We start from the raw sequence: 15,007 nt of genomic DNA on the forward strand, positions 1-15,007 counted from the left end.
TCTAATCACAGCAATAGTACCTCTAACTGAGACACTAGCTTTCCTATTTGCCAACACCTACAATAACTAATGCCCTTCCTAGAAGCATGGACAGTAATAAAGACTCATGGTACTATCTATTCAATAAACTTATTAAAACAAATACATTTGACTATTTTGATTCACCTACTGGATAAGCAAGGAAATTAGTGACTCTCTTGTAAAACTATCGAATATTTATGGAAATATAATGAAAATAATGATGCTGATTGGTTGCTTATAGCATCTCTGGATAAATTGAAAAAGAAAAATACTGAGCTTCATGATAAAATGAACCAACTTCTGCATCTCAGCAAATGGTAATAAAGGACAACAATGGACTCCGTGATAAAATTGACCAGCTCCAGATGTACATAACAGTCTAATCGTTTCTCAGTGTGCCCCGGAAGAGAATCTTCTCCCCAGCAGCCGCAAAGCTCAAGTTGTGGAAGATCAAACTGAAGCCCTCATTATAAGTAAGATTGGTAGAATTACAACCAAAATTCACGTACAGCCTTAGAGGGTATCAGATGTTAAAATACATAAAGATGGAGATGATGTAACTTGAGAAGGAGTTGTGCTAGAGAACCCTACTGAGAACTTTCACCCCTCAGATTCTCAGGGGCTTATCTCACCTAATAAAGAAGTCTCTTCATCCTTAGCAGAAGGCAAATTCCCATTGATACTGCCTTAAGTAGTATCTTGTCTGCTAACCCAGCAATAACTTTTCCTGGAGGAGATACTAGTCAAGGCAAAACCAATGTTCCTCACGGATAACAAATAGTTGCATCTATACCTATAACCATACTTAAAGTTAAGCAGGCTCAAGGAGGGAAGATAGAAAATTTAGTCAGTGAGTATGTGCACAGAAGCCCTTGATGAGTTTGATGATTCACTTAAGCAGAAGTCTGGGAATATGTATGAGAATGGATATTAAGGGTGTGGATAAACATTTTAGTTAGTGTCACTCCCTGGTGACTAAGCATCCAAATATGAGAGCCTATGTGAGTCATTTTTATTTCAATCCACCAGGCCACGTGTCTTGGAAAGTTTGAGGGTGGTTGGAGGAGGAGAAGGTTCTTCCACAGGTAACATCTGCTGTGCAGACTGCTCTACCACTCGGGCAATAGATTCGGTAGACTTGATAGTATTTGAGGTGCCAGTGGCAGATAAGGATGCTGCTTGGAGCCCTTGGCAGATCTATGGATGAATCACAGAAGACACACCTCAGAGTTTGGAGCAAGGCTCTAAATTAGCTTCTGACATTAGAATATCAGTGATTATCATATTTAAGTTTTGCGATAACAAGAGAATGTCCTTCAAGGTATATTTCCACTAATTCTAAAATATATAATGTGTTTGCAGTTGTACATGGAATTGTTATATCATGCTGGGCATAATTATGATCTGGTTAAATATTTAATGGATTTGTGATTGCAGGTGGAATTGTTATATCATGTTAGGCATAATTATGACCTGGTTATTTTTTCATTTTTAAATTAAACATGACAAAATGAGATATGGCTGTATGTCAAGTTGACAAAAGGTGAACTTATGATGGCTATTCTTGGTTGTCAACATGACCATAACTGAAATTAACTAATACCAAAGCATAGGTATACAAAGGTATACCTATGAGGGATTTTCTTTTCTTTATTGAATCATTTGGGATGGGGCAATCGACCTTGAATGCCAGCCACATGTAAAATATGTGTAAGAAGGGAACTCTTGCTCTTTGCTTGCTTGCTGTCATTATTGTTGTCAAGTTCATTCCTTCACTGGTACTAGAGCATACATCTTAAGGATTCTGACATGCACTGAGGACCTCCTGAGACTGAATATCCAGTCCCATGGATCAAACAACTATTAGATTCTTTGACTTTGGGAGACAGAAATAGTTATAGTTGGAATAGTCAAACTATCAGACTATAGTCTGGAAATCACTCTCATAAAACCTGTGTGTGTGTGTGTGTTTAATATTCTGTAAATTTTGTTTCTCTAAATAGCCCTGACTAAACAATAAATATATGTCATTGGGAACTTTCTTTTCTGGTCCAGATAATTCAGTACTCTGTGTGCCTCTTGTGCAGTACATATGTATCTCTTTCTTTAGGTTTTGGACATTTTTCTATGATTTTGTTAATAACATTTGCTGTGTATCTGACCTGGGTTTCTTTTCCTTCCTCTATACTTATTATTCATAGATTCGATATTTGCATGGTTTCTAAGATTTCCTGGGTTTTTGTGCCTAAATTTTTCTCTTTTAAGAGTTAGCATTTTCCTAGAGTAAGCTATCCATTTCCTCTACGTTGTCTTCCAGACCTGATATTCATTCAATTGGTTCGTGAGGCTTTCTCATAAGCTTATTGCTTGAGTCCATGAGTATTTTACTTTGAGTTTTATTTCAGTTTGGCTTTTCTTCAGCAGTTCTATTTCTGTGTTAAGTTCTATTTTCAAAACTTGAGCCATAATTTCATTCAAATATTTGTTTTTTTTTTTATTGAGGGATTTACTCATACCTCTTTAGGCTTCTTGAACATATTCACAACTCCTCTTTTGAAGTTCTTAAACTGTGCTTCAACTAAGTTGCTTTTCTAGGTAATTTTACAATAGGTGAGTGTCTTTTGGAGGAGACAAACTGATGTGGTTATTCTTTTTTTTCTTTTTTTCATTTTTCCAATCTGGAGTTATGACATCTGTGGTGTTTCTTGTCATGAATATCTGACCTTATTTTTGGATGGTAGTATTCAAGTTTTGTTTGTTTGTTTGTTGTTTTTTGTTTGTTTGTTTTTTGGGTTTTTGTTATTAGCCTATACCTACATTTTGAAGTGTTTTCCTTCTGTTCATAATAGCTATAGAGTTTTTGATCATGCATTAAAGCCTTCGATTTATTTGTTTTTATGCAAACAGAGAGGTAAGGATCTAGCTTCATTTTGTTACATGTGGATTTCAAGTCTTTCCAGTAGCATTTGTTGAAGATGCTCTTTGTTTCAATACATATGTATGTTTGTCTTTGTCAGAAATCAGGCATTGGTGTCTGTCTGGGTTTGGATCTGGTACCATATTTCTTTCCTTTCAATTACATTGATCTTTAAGTCCAAACAGTGGATTAATCTGAGCATTTCTCATGAACAATTTCATGTGCATTTTCCCATTTGAAGCCATCAGTTTTCTTGTGAAGTCCATTCTATCTTCAGTGTTTGGAGGGATTTGTATCACTTCGCTATAATTAATTTTCTCATCTTTGATCACTTTTAAAAGACTATCCAACGAAATTTCATGTACCCGGAAGGACTCTTATTTATTTCCACACGTACACCTGCTCCTAGTGATAGCTGGCGGGCATGGGATGGAGGTCTGTTCCTGGCTATCTCGAAACCCACACCAGGGCACAGGGCAGAGTATTGCTGGCTGCTATTGTCAAAAGGAAAAGTCTTCCATGTCCAGTGTCACCAGGCTAAGAAACATGCCGTACAGAGACTCACAGAACCTGGAGCGGGCCTTCCTCTGAAAGCGATCCTCCGCTGCCCTCTGCTGGCAAAGATCCACATCACAGGCACTGCCGAAGGAGGGCTGTTCTGAGGCAATCAGTAACAAAGCAAGGAGCAGAGCAGTGTCCACTGGGCGCTCTCATTTGTGGAGAAAGGCTGGGATGGATTTTTGTAGTTGCAGCTCTGCTTGGGTCTGTTCAATAATGGCAGGAGGTGCTAGAAATAACGAAAGAGATCCATGAAGCAGGGAAGGGCGCAGGGAAAGGCATGGCAAACAAAGGGAGATTCCCAGCACCTATGTTTTCTGAGTTTAGAATTTAGAATTAGAAGTTCCAGGGAGCACAACACATTAATAAAATTTTAATTAGAATTTAGAATTAGGCCGGGCGGTGGTGGCGCACGCCTTTAATCCCAGCACTCGGGAGACAGAGGCAGGCGGATCTCTGTGAGTTCGAGGCCAGCCTGTTCTACAAGAGCTAGTTCCAGGGCAGGAACCAAAAAGCTACGGAGAAACCCTGTCTCGAAAAATAAAAAAATAAAAATAAAAAAAAGAATTTAGAATTAGACACAAAAATAAAAACCCAAACCTTGGGGAGGGACACAGGTCTGCGTGCAGATGGCAGCAGGTTTGGAGAACAAAACCACACAACACTTGCATTCCTTCTCTTCCTCTCTCTCCTGGGAAATACTATCTATCGTTTCCTGCCTAGCTATTGGCCATTCAGTTCTTTATTAAGCCAATCAGAAGGCACCTTGGCAAAGACACATCTTTACAGTGTACAACAAGATTAGCCCACAACAGTGATTATGGTTCTTTTTGGATAGCGTGCAGAGGACATTCCTATACCAAAGTCACCAGAATGTAGGGCTGAAGGCTCTATGTAGGCACCAGTTGGACTTTATTCAATAATTTGTATAGGTGTTGTCTTCTGCAATGGAGCCTTGCTGTCAGTTAGTGGAGAGCAAACTATTGTATTGGAACCAGCCTGAGCTGTCTGAGGATTCCCATGGGACCCCTTTGGCCAAGAACTCAATTAGATGTAGTCCAATCCCAGCACTAGAGGCTTCATTTAGTGACAAAAGATGATCAGTTGGGACTCTCCCATTATTAGGTGATTTAATTTAGATTGCCTTCATATATGCATATATTTTAAGAAGTTTCTACTGTATTAGGGTTTTCATAGTACCTATCAAATGGCTTTTAATTTTAGCTGTCTCTCCCCATATTCTCTCCCTTATGCCCCTTCTCCCAAATTTATCTTCCTATTTTAGCCCCACCAGCCATCACCATCTATTGTTTCCCTTTCTAAATGAGATTATCTGTTTGCTCCAGTCCCTTATTCTATACCTATTTTCTGTGGTTCTATGGATTGTAGCTTAGTGATCATTGACTAAACAGCTAATAGCCACATACAAGTGAGTACTAGGATACTTCACTCAGGGTGGTTTTATTCTAGTTCCATTCATTTGCCTGCCGATTTCATGATGTCATTTTTAATGGCTGAGTAAAACTCCATGGTGTAAATATAACATATTTTACTTATTCATTCTCCTGTTGAGGGACATCTAGGCTTCCAATTTGGCTACTATAAATAGAGCAGCGGTGAACATGGTTGGGAAAGTGTCTGTGTAGTAGGTAGGATGAATCATCGTTTGAATATATACCCAAGAGTGGTATAACTAGATCTTGAGGTAGATCTATTCCCATCTTTCTGAGGAACTACCACGCTGATTTCCATAGTGACTGCTCGACTCCCACTGGAAATATATGAGTGTTCCTCTTACTCCGTATCCTAACCTGAATGAGCTGTCACATTTTCTACTGATCTTAGCATTCTAACAGGTGTAAGATGGACACTCAAAATATTTTGATTTGCATCTCCCTGATGGCTATGAATGTTGAATATTCCTTTAAGTGTTTCTCAGCCACTTGAGAATCTTCTACTGAGAATTCTCTATTTGAATCTGTATCCCATTTTTAATTGATTATTGGTTTTCTTGATATCTACTTTCCTGAGTTCCTTCTATATTTTGGAGGGTTAGTCCTCAATCAGAAGTGGAGTCGATAAAATTTTCCCCTTCTGTAGGGCTGTCTCTTTGCCCAATGATAGTGTCTTGTGCCTTATAGAAATTTTTCAGTTTCATGAAGTTCTATTTATTAATTGTTGATTTTAGTAATTGTGTTAATGGTGTTCTGCTCAGAAAGTCTGTTCCCATGCCAATGAGTTCAATTTTATATCTCACTTTCTCTTCTATCAGGTTCAGCGTACCTGGTTTTATATTGAGGGTTTTGAGTCATTGGGAGCTGAGTTTTGGCAGGGTGATAAATGTGGATCTACTTGCATTCTTCTACATGCGGGTATCCAGTTTGAACAGCACCATTTGGTAAAGATGTTGCCTTTTTTCTCCAGTGTGCATTTCTGCCTTCTTTATCAAAAGTCAGGTGGCTATAGTTATATGGATGGTCTAGGTCTTAAATTCTATTCCATTGATCAATTTATCTGAGTTTTGTGACAATACCATGCTTTTTACTGTTGTTACTAATTTTATTATTATTATTATTATTATTATTATTATATTATTATTCTATAGTACAACTTAAAATTAGAGGAGTAATACCTCCAGCAGTTATTTATTATTTAGGATTGTTTTAGGTATCCTAGTTAGTGTATGTGTGTGTGTGTGTGTTTCCATATGAAGCTGAAAACTGTATATTCAAGATCTGTGAAGAATTGTGTTAGAATATTTATGGGGATTATATTGAATCTGTAGACTATTTTTGGTAGAATGTCCATTTTTACTATGCTATCCTACCAATCCACAAGCAAGGAAAGTCTTTCCATCTTCTAATATCTTCTTCAATTTCTTTCCTCAATGACTTGAAGTTTTTATTATTCAAGTCTTTCTCTTGCTTGATTAGAGATACCCCCAAGATCTTTTATATTATTTGAGGCTACCGTGAAAGGTGTTCTTTCCCTAATTTCTTTATCTGAGCATTTGTTGTTTGTATACAGGAGGCGTAATGATTTTTGTGAGTTAATTTTGTGTCCAGCTACTTTGCTGAAAGTTGTTGGTCAGTTTCCAGGTGGAATGTTTATGGTCACTTTGCTATAGTATCGCATCATCTAATAGTGAAGAAATTTTGACTTTCTTCTTTCCAATTTTTATCCTTTTGATCTCCTTTGGTTGTTTTATTATTACTCAAGCTAAGACTTCATATAGTATATTAAACGGGTATGGAGAAAATGAACAACTTTGTCTTGTTTCTGATTTTGGTGGAATTCCTTTGACTTTTTTTCCATTTAAGTTGATGTTGGCTATGGGCTTGCTCTAAAATTCCTTTATTTTGTTGAGGTATATCTTTTGTATCCCTAATCCCTCCAGGACTTTTCTCATGAAGGGATGTTGGATTTGACCAAAGGCCTTTTCTACATCTAATAGGTGTTTATGTTTGTTTTGTCTTTCTGTTTATGTAATGGATTACATTTAACAATTCATGCATGTTTATAGGGAGAGGGCTGCTCATTAGTTCCTGGCTGCTCAGTTCATGAAATAATCACTCAGAAACTGTATTAATTAAATTACTGCTTGGCCTATTAGCTTATACATATTTCTAGATAACTCTTGAATTGACCAATTTCTATTCATCTGTGTATTGCCACGTGGCTGTGGCTAACCAGCAAGGTTCAGGGCACACCTGTACCCAGTGGAGTTAAATGGCTTCTCTGACTCTACCTACTCTCTCTATAAATACCTATTCCAGCCTGGCCATATTCTGTTAAGCCATTGGCCAAAAGCAGCTTCTTTATTTATTAACCAATAAAAGCAACACATATACAGAAGGACTTCCCACATCCTATGTTGATACATCCTTGTACATTCTCTGGGATGAAGCCTGCTTGATCATGATCTTTTTTATGTGGTATTGAAATCGGTTTGCAAGTATTTTTTTGAGCATTTTTGCATCTATGTTAATAAGAAAAAATGGTTTGTAATTTTCTTTGTTAGTTTTTTGTGGGGGTTGGGTATTAGGGTAATTGTAACCTCATAAAATGAATTGGGCAATGTTCCTTCTGTTTCTATTTTGTGGAATAATTTAAGGAGTATAGACATTAACTCTTCTTTGAAAGTCTGGTAGAATTCTGCACTTAAACCATCTGGCCTTGGGCTTTATTTTGGTTTGGAGAATCTTATTTACTGCTTGTATTTCACTAGGGATTATATGTCTGTTTAAATTGCTTAGCTAATCTTGATTCAACGTTGGTAAGCTAATACCTATTGAGAAAATTATTTATTTATGTTTTCCAATTTGATGGAGTACGGGTTTTTAAAGTATATCCTTATGACTCTCCGGATTTTCTGGTGTCTGCTGTTATGTTCACTTATTCATTTACAATATTACTGATTTGGAGTCTTCTTTCTCTGCCTTTTAGTTAATTTGGATAAGGGTTTGTCAATCTTTTTTCTCAAAGAATCAACTCTTTCTTTCATTGATCATTTGAATACTTTTATTGTTGTCATTTCTATTTTATTTATTTCAGTCCTGATTTTTATTACTTTTCTTTACCAACTACTGTTCTTGAGTGTATTTACTTCTTTTTGCTCTAAAGAGTTCTGGTGTGCTGTAAGTTGCTAATATTAGATTTCTCCAATTGTTTTATGTAGGCAGTTAGTGCTAGGAACTTGCCAGTTAGAACAGTCTTCATTGTGTCCCATAAATCTGTGTATGCTGTATATTCATTTTCATTAAATTCTAGAAAATCTTTATTTATATCTTGACCAATTTTTTATTTAGTAGAGAGTTGTTCAGTTTCTATGAGTTTGTAAGCTTTCTGTTGTTTCTGGTTTTGTTGATACCCAGCTTTAATCCACGGTGGTCAGATAGGATGCAGGATGTTATTTTAATTTCCTTGTATCTGTTGAGACTTGCTTTGTTTCTGAGTGTGTGGTCAATTTTGGAGAAAGTTCCATTAGGTGCTGAGAAGAAAGTATAATTTTAGTGTTTTAGTAAATTGTTCTTTAGATATTTGCTAGGCCCATTAGATTTATAACTTTAATTTGTTTCAACATTTAGTTTTGGTTTAGGTTTGTCTGGGTGACCTGTCCATTTTTAAGAGTGGGTTACTGATGTCTCCCATTATGAGTGTGTGAGGGTCAATAGGTCATCTAAGCTGTTGAAGTGCTTTTTGGTTTTGTTTTGTTTTTCATATTTACAAACTCGGGGGCCTTTGTGTTTGGAGCATAGATATTAAGAATTGTAATGTCATCTTGGTGGATTTTTCCTTTGATGAGTATGTGGTGTTCTCCCGTGTCTACTGATTAGCTTAGGTTTGAAGTCTATTTTGTTAGATATTAAGAAGGCTATAATAGCTTGCTTCTTAATTCCATTTGCTAGAAATATCTTTTTCCAACCCTTTATCTTGAGGTTGAAGTCTATCCTTGATGTTAAGGTGTGTTTCTTGGATGCAGCAGCTGGATAGAATCTGTTTTCACAATCATTCTGTTAGTCTATATCTTTTTACTGGGGGAATGGAGGCACTGATATTGAGAGATATAAATGACCACTGATTGTCAAATGTCCTTATGTTGCTGTTGCTTTGTTGTTATTGTGTTGTTGTTGTTGTTGGAAGTGGTAGTGTACATGTCTGTGTGTGCTCACTTCTGTCAACATTGCTGGTCTGTGTTTCCTTGGATGTAGTTAACCTTTCTTGGTTGGAGTTTACCTTCTAACACCTGCTGTAAGGCTGGATTACATGTCTGCCTGCATGCTACCATGTCCCACCATTATGATAATGATAATGGTCTGAACCTCTCAACTATAAGACACCCAATTAAATGTTTTCCTTTATAAGAGTTGCCATGGTCATGGAATCTATTCACAGAAATAGAAACCCTAACTAAGACAGTATGGTTGTCTGGGCTAGCATTTGTGATCTCTTAAGGTTTACAGAACATCTATTCAGGCCCTTCTGGCTTTTTTACATTGAGAAGTATAAGTCTAATAGGTCTACTTTTATGTTACTTGGTCTTTTTTCCTTGAAATATTATTTATTTGTTCTATACATTTTGGGCTTTCTTTTCTGCTCCAGTCTGTTTGGTGTTCTGTATGCTTCTTGTACTTTGACAGACATCTCCTTTTTTAGATTAGCAAAATTTTCTTCTGTGATTTTACTGAAAATATCTTCTGAGCCTTTGACCATGTTTCTTCTCCTTCATTTCTTCCTATTGTTCTTAGGTTTGCTCTTTTCATATTGCCCCAGATTTTCTAGCTATTGTGTGTCAGGAATTTTTTAGGTTTAACATTTTCTTTAGCCAATGTATCCACTTCTTCTATTGTGTCTTCAATGTCTGAGATTCTATCTTCTATCTCTAGTATTATACCGGTGAAGTTTGTTTCTGTTTAAGTTCCTAAATTTTTCATTTCCACATTTCCCTCAGTGTGAGCTTTCTTTATTGATTCTCTTTCCACTTTCAGGTCTTGAATAATTTTATTCATTTCCTTCCACTGCTTATTCATATTTTCAAAGATTTCATTAAGGAATTTATTTGCTTTCTCTTTGTAGAGCTCTATCATATGCGTAAAGACTATTTTAAGGTCTTTAATTTGTGATTCAACTATGTTGGAGTAATCGGGTCTGCTGTGGTAGGATTACTAGGGAGATCTTTACCTAGGGAAATCCTATGTTTAGTGGTGACATATTGCCCTAGCCACTGATGGTGGTTTTGGTGCTGGTGTCTAGGCATCTAGGATTAAGAAGATTGCAAGGCGCTGATATCTGGTGTTGTCTTTATTGGGTGGGTGTTTTGCTCCTTGGTTTCTGTTTCCTCTCTGATTCTTAGGAGATTGTGGTGAATGTGTGTTGCCTGTTGAAAAATCTTCTGAGGTCCTGATACTTGGGGGTGGAGGTTCCAAGTAAAATGTGTTTCTGGCTATTGGACCTAAAACTTAAGAATGGGGATGGGATGGAGATGGTAGAGAAGCTTCAGAATTAGGAAGAAATTGGTGTGTTCCACCAAGATCTGCTTAATCGGTCTCTTGGAAATGGGAACAGAGATGCGGTAAGGCCACAGAAGAAGGTCTGCTACAGAATTGGGGATGAGACTGGGGACTGGACTCGGAGGAACAGAGCGAGAGGTGGTTCTGCAGTTAGTCTGCTTGTTTCCATGGTCAGAGTGGTTTGTGGGTTCTCAGAGAGTGCCTGCTGGAGGCTGGGACAAGCAATGAGTTGGGGGAAGGAAGTCTGGAAGGGGAAGATCTAGATTTATGATCCGCTGGATGTGGGTGCAGGATGTAGGGGGAGGAGGCAACAGAGGGGGATCTTCTACAAAGCTGGGATGAGACTGGAGGACTAATTTCAAGGACCAGAGGGAGAGGTGGAGATCTGCAGTTGGGCTACCTGCTTCCTCGGCTGGAGTGGCCTGTGTGTTCTCAAAGAATGCCTGCTGGAGTTGAGGGGAGAGACAGAGCAAGTCGTGGAGGAAGGGAGGATAGAAGTGGAGGGGAAGATCTAAGGGATCCACCAGAGATGAGGTGGGAGGAGGCTACCGCAGGTATTCTGCTGCAGAGCTGGGAATGCAACTAAGGGGCTGGACTTGGAGGAATGAAGGGAGAGGTAAAGTTCTGCAGTCTACCTACCTGCTTCCCTGGCAGGCGTGGCCTGTGCGTTCCCAGCGAGTGAGTGCTGGGGGCTGAGAGAAATCAGCAAGTGGGGAAGGGAAGTTCGGATGGAAAGATCTGTGTGGTCCACTGGAGATGTAAGCAGGAAAGGAAGGGAGGCTGCAACAGATGTTCTGCACAGAGCTGGGATGAGACTGGGAGATTAATTTGAAGGAGTAGGTGATGAATTTGGGGTATCTGTAACTAGCCCACCTCTTTCCCTAGCTGGAATATAATAGTGGCTTCTGCATTGACAACCTTGATGTTAGAAATGCTAACTGAAGTTAAAAATGATCTAACACTTCCTCCTTTTTTACTCTTACGTCACTATATTACCAAGCATTAACTAAAGACTTGAATACGACATTGCATGATAGAATAGGGCCCCATGTCAACTTCTTATTCTAGTGACAGGCTTAAAATATCTCCTTCCTCTATTCTGACCACGGCTGTGTTCAGTGTATAAATGTAGTCCCAACCTAAGTAGTCACACTCACTTCACTTACCAGGTTGAGAAACAATGGGTGGTGCTTCTGCCACCTCTGCTGGCAAAGAGTGTCCTGGGGAATTGAGGATGGGCACACAGGCATAGGGTGCCACCTTGTGGAAGTAACAATTTAGTGCATCTGAGCCACTGTCTTGGTCTATTCCAAAAGCGAGAGTGTGGGTAGAGTGGGGTCACCCTCTCCACAAGCACATTTCCTTCCTCCAGACAGAAACCCAACCCCAGCCAAGGAGAAACACACTTACACTCCTGTGAGATCCACACTCCCTGCCTCAGCCTGAACCCTATGGCACTGAATGACATTGAACAATTCACACCTCGGTCTTCTGTCTAGTCTAATGGGACACTACTGAACTCCAAATACTGAGTTAAAAAGCTCTCCCTCTACGTGCCATGGCAGAATTTAGGCATTATCTTGAATCCTGTAAATGAATAGTACATTTTATAATGAACTAATATGAACTTCATTGTTTATGGTTGTGGGATACCAGGAAGAAACTGCCTGATGTAGTGGTGCAAGCTTTTAATCCAAGGACTCACAGAGGAGGGAAGGAGCAAGCAGATCTCTGGGAGTAGGAAACCTACCTGAGCTACATAAATAGCCCTACGCTAAACACAGAGGAAATGGAGGACACCAAGAATACAAAGCCCTCTAAATGAACAGGAGCAAAGCTCACATGAACTCAAGGAATAAAGTAGCATACGTAGGGTCTGCACAAGTGTGCACATACCACGCTATGTTTGTATGTATGTACATATACACTTTTCATGTATATATGTATATGTGCATTGTGTGTGTGTACACACGCATGTATTACGGCCTCCAGTTTGGTATGCTTATGGGATTCCTGAGTGAGCGACTAAGTGAGTCTCTTGATACTTGTGCCTCCTCTGTCTTGTCCAACTCCACATGATAGTTTTTGTTTTATATTTTATTTTGTTACATTTTCTTATCTCTTAGAAGCCGGTTCTTTTCTGGCTAGAGAGGGGGAGTAGATCTGAATGGAATGGGAAATAGAGTAATTGGAAAAATAGGAGAACCATAATCATATTGAGAAACATATTTTCAATGATAATGAAAGCAGCAGCAGGGGAAGGAGAAAAAGGGGAGTCCTCTTTAGGTTAGGGAGGGGGAGGGGGACTTCGTAGTGCCTTTTCCCAGCAAGCAATTCTTGTTACATAAATGAGGGGATTTCTGTGGCATCAGGTTGCAGGCTATTCTACTTGGTTGCAGAATGTTCTGTGACGCCACTTGGATAGAAGTACATCTGGGGTTTCTGACTAGGGCTTTTGGTCTTGGTTGAAATGAGGACCTATACCCCATCTGTGTGCCCCACCTCGATTTTATGTCTCTGGGTGTTTGCCTGCTTATATTGGAGGGTACATCTCATGAGTGCCAGGTGCTGGTGAAGACCAGAAAAGGGCACTGCAAATCTTGGGACCAGAATTACAGGTGGCTGATAGCCTCTCTGTGGCTGAGAAGCAAACCCAGGACCTCTGGAAGAACATTCAGTGTGCTTACCTGCTGAGAGGTCTTTCAGCCTCCACCCCAGCCCTACCCTGCTCTCTTTATAACCACAGCTCTTTCTGTACCCTTAGGTCTTGCCATAACCTCTTTCCCACTTACTGTAGGCATTTCCCGTGTGGAAGAACACATGCAATAGGCATGAAGGCTAGGAAACCTAACACAATGATGCCCAGGGTCAAACAACTTCCATTTTTTAAAAAAAATGAGCATTCCTGTGAGCCTGAGGCTACCTCCAGACATAGGAATGGATGTGACTGCCATCTTGTTTCATCATGGCCTTCTCGCTCCAAATGGCAGGAGAGGAGGAAATGGGAGCAGTGGGGCTGTGGTGGTTTGAAAGAAAATGCCCCCAAAGGGAGTAGCACTATGAAGAGTTGTAACTTTGTTGGAGTAAGTGTGGCTTTGTTGGAGGAACTGTGTCACTGTGGAGGGGGCTCTGAGGTCTCGTCTATGCTCAAGTCATACACAGGGAGACACAGTTGCTTCTGCTACCTGTGGATCAAAGATCAGAACTCTCATCTCCTTCTCCAGCACCAAGTCTGCCTGCATGCCATCATGTCCAGCCATGATGGTGATGGACTAAACCTCTGAACTGGAAACCACCACAATTACATGCTTTTTTTTTTAACAGTTGCTGTGGTCATGGAATGTCTTCATAGCAACAGAAACCCTAACTAAGACAGGGCCGATCTTGTGGGTTAGCAGATACCTAGGAACCATTCTAATGTCTTTTTTTCTAAAGTGACCAACGGCATTTGATACAAATGACAGAAGGTGGGTGGCCTGCCCAGCCTGTTAGGCTCTTCATTTCCTCAGAAAAGGTGCACCAAGACCCATTTGCCAGAAGAGGGCGCCCAAACACCATCTTTAGTTTTTCATCCATTGAATTAGAACTTTTACACACAGCCCAAGACAGCAGCTAGCACATTTCTGTGCTGGAGTAGCTCGATAAATTCATTGACTTCGTGTGTGAAGGGTGGGGAGGATATGCCACGGTGTGTATGTGGAGGCCAAGGAACAAATGCTGTGTCCCTTCTAATATGTGGGTCCCATGCAACTTAGGTAGTCAGTCAGAATAGCTGGCGAATAAATGCCAAGGGTGGGGGTGGGGTGCGCCTAGAGGAAAGTATGGTCCAGAGGTCATGTGGGAAGTGAAAGAGGCCTGGAGAGGGGCCTGAGTCTGGGAGCGCAGGATCCTCCTCAGTGCCCTCCAGAGTTGAAACTGTAACACCTGCTGAGCCATGTAGCAGGATCCTCTGTTTTTCAAGGTATATTAATAGGGTATCCCAAGGATTCCATTCTCTGCATAAGGTATGGAAGAGAACAAGGGAATTATTCATTTTATTAACTAAAGATACTTTTAGGTTTGGCTAAAACTGCAGGAAGCAAAGTTGGGGAGAGAGCTCCATCTCAGGACTGGTTTGAATCTTGACTCACCTTTCCTCCTTTTCTGCTGTGTGATTTGGAAAAAAAAAAAAAAAAACCCTTACCCTCTCCCTGATACTCACCCTGTCGTGGATATAATTGCAGCATCTACATAATGTCCAAAGGGTTAATACAAAAACCTATAGCAGCCTAACACTTTACAAACTGAACTTGCAAATCAAAGTTGTAGATTTTTAAAATCTGGTTTTAATGGTTAGTGCCTTCTACATAGCCCATGCTGCCCTACAGTCCCAACCCTGCTGTGGCAGCCTCCTGGGCAAAGGAATTACAGGCACGACCCACCAGCAAAGCCAGAAGACCGAATTCTACTGGGCTATGTCCTTCTCTAACTCCATGCCATGCTTTAGCAGTGAATATGGACT

Source organism: Alexandromys fortis, unplaced genomic scaffold, assembly GCF_014885135.2.
Source record: "Alexandromys fortis isolate MF-2015 unplaced genomic scaffold, M_Fortis_MF-2015_v1.1 scaffold_33, whole genome shotgun sequence".
NCBI lineage: Eukaryota > Metazoa > Chordata > Mammalia > Rodentia > Cricetidae > Alexandromys > Alexandromys fortis.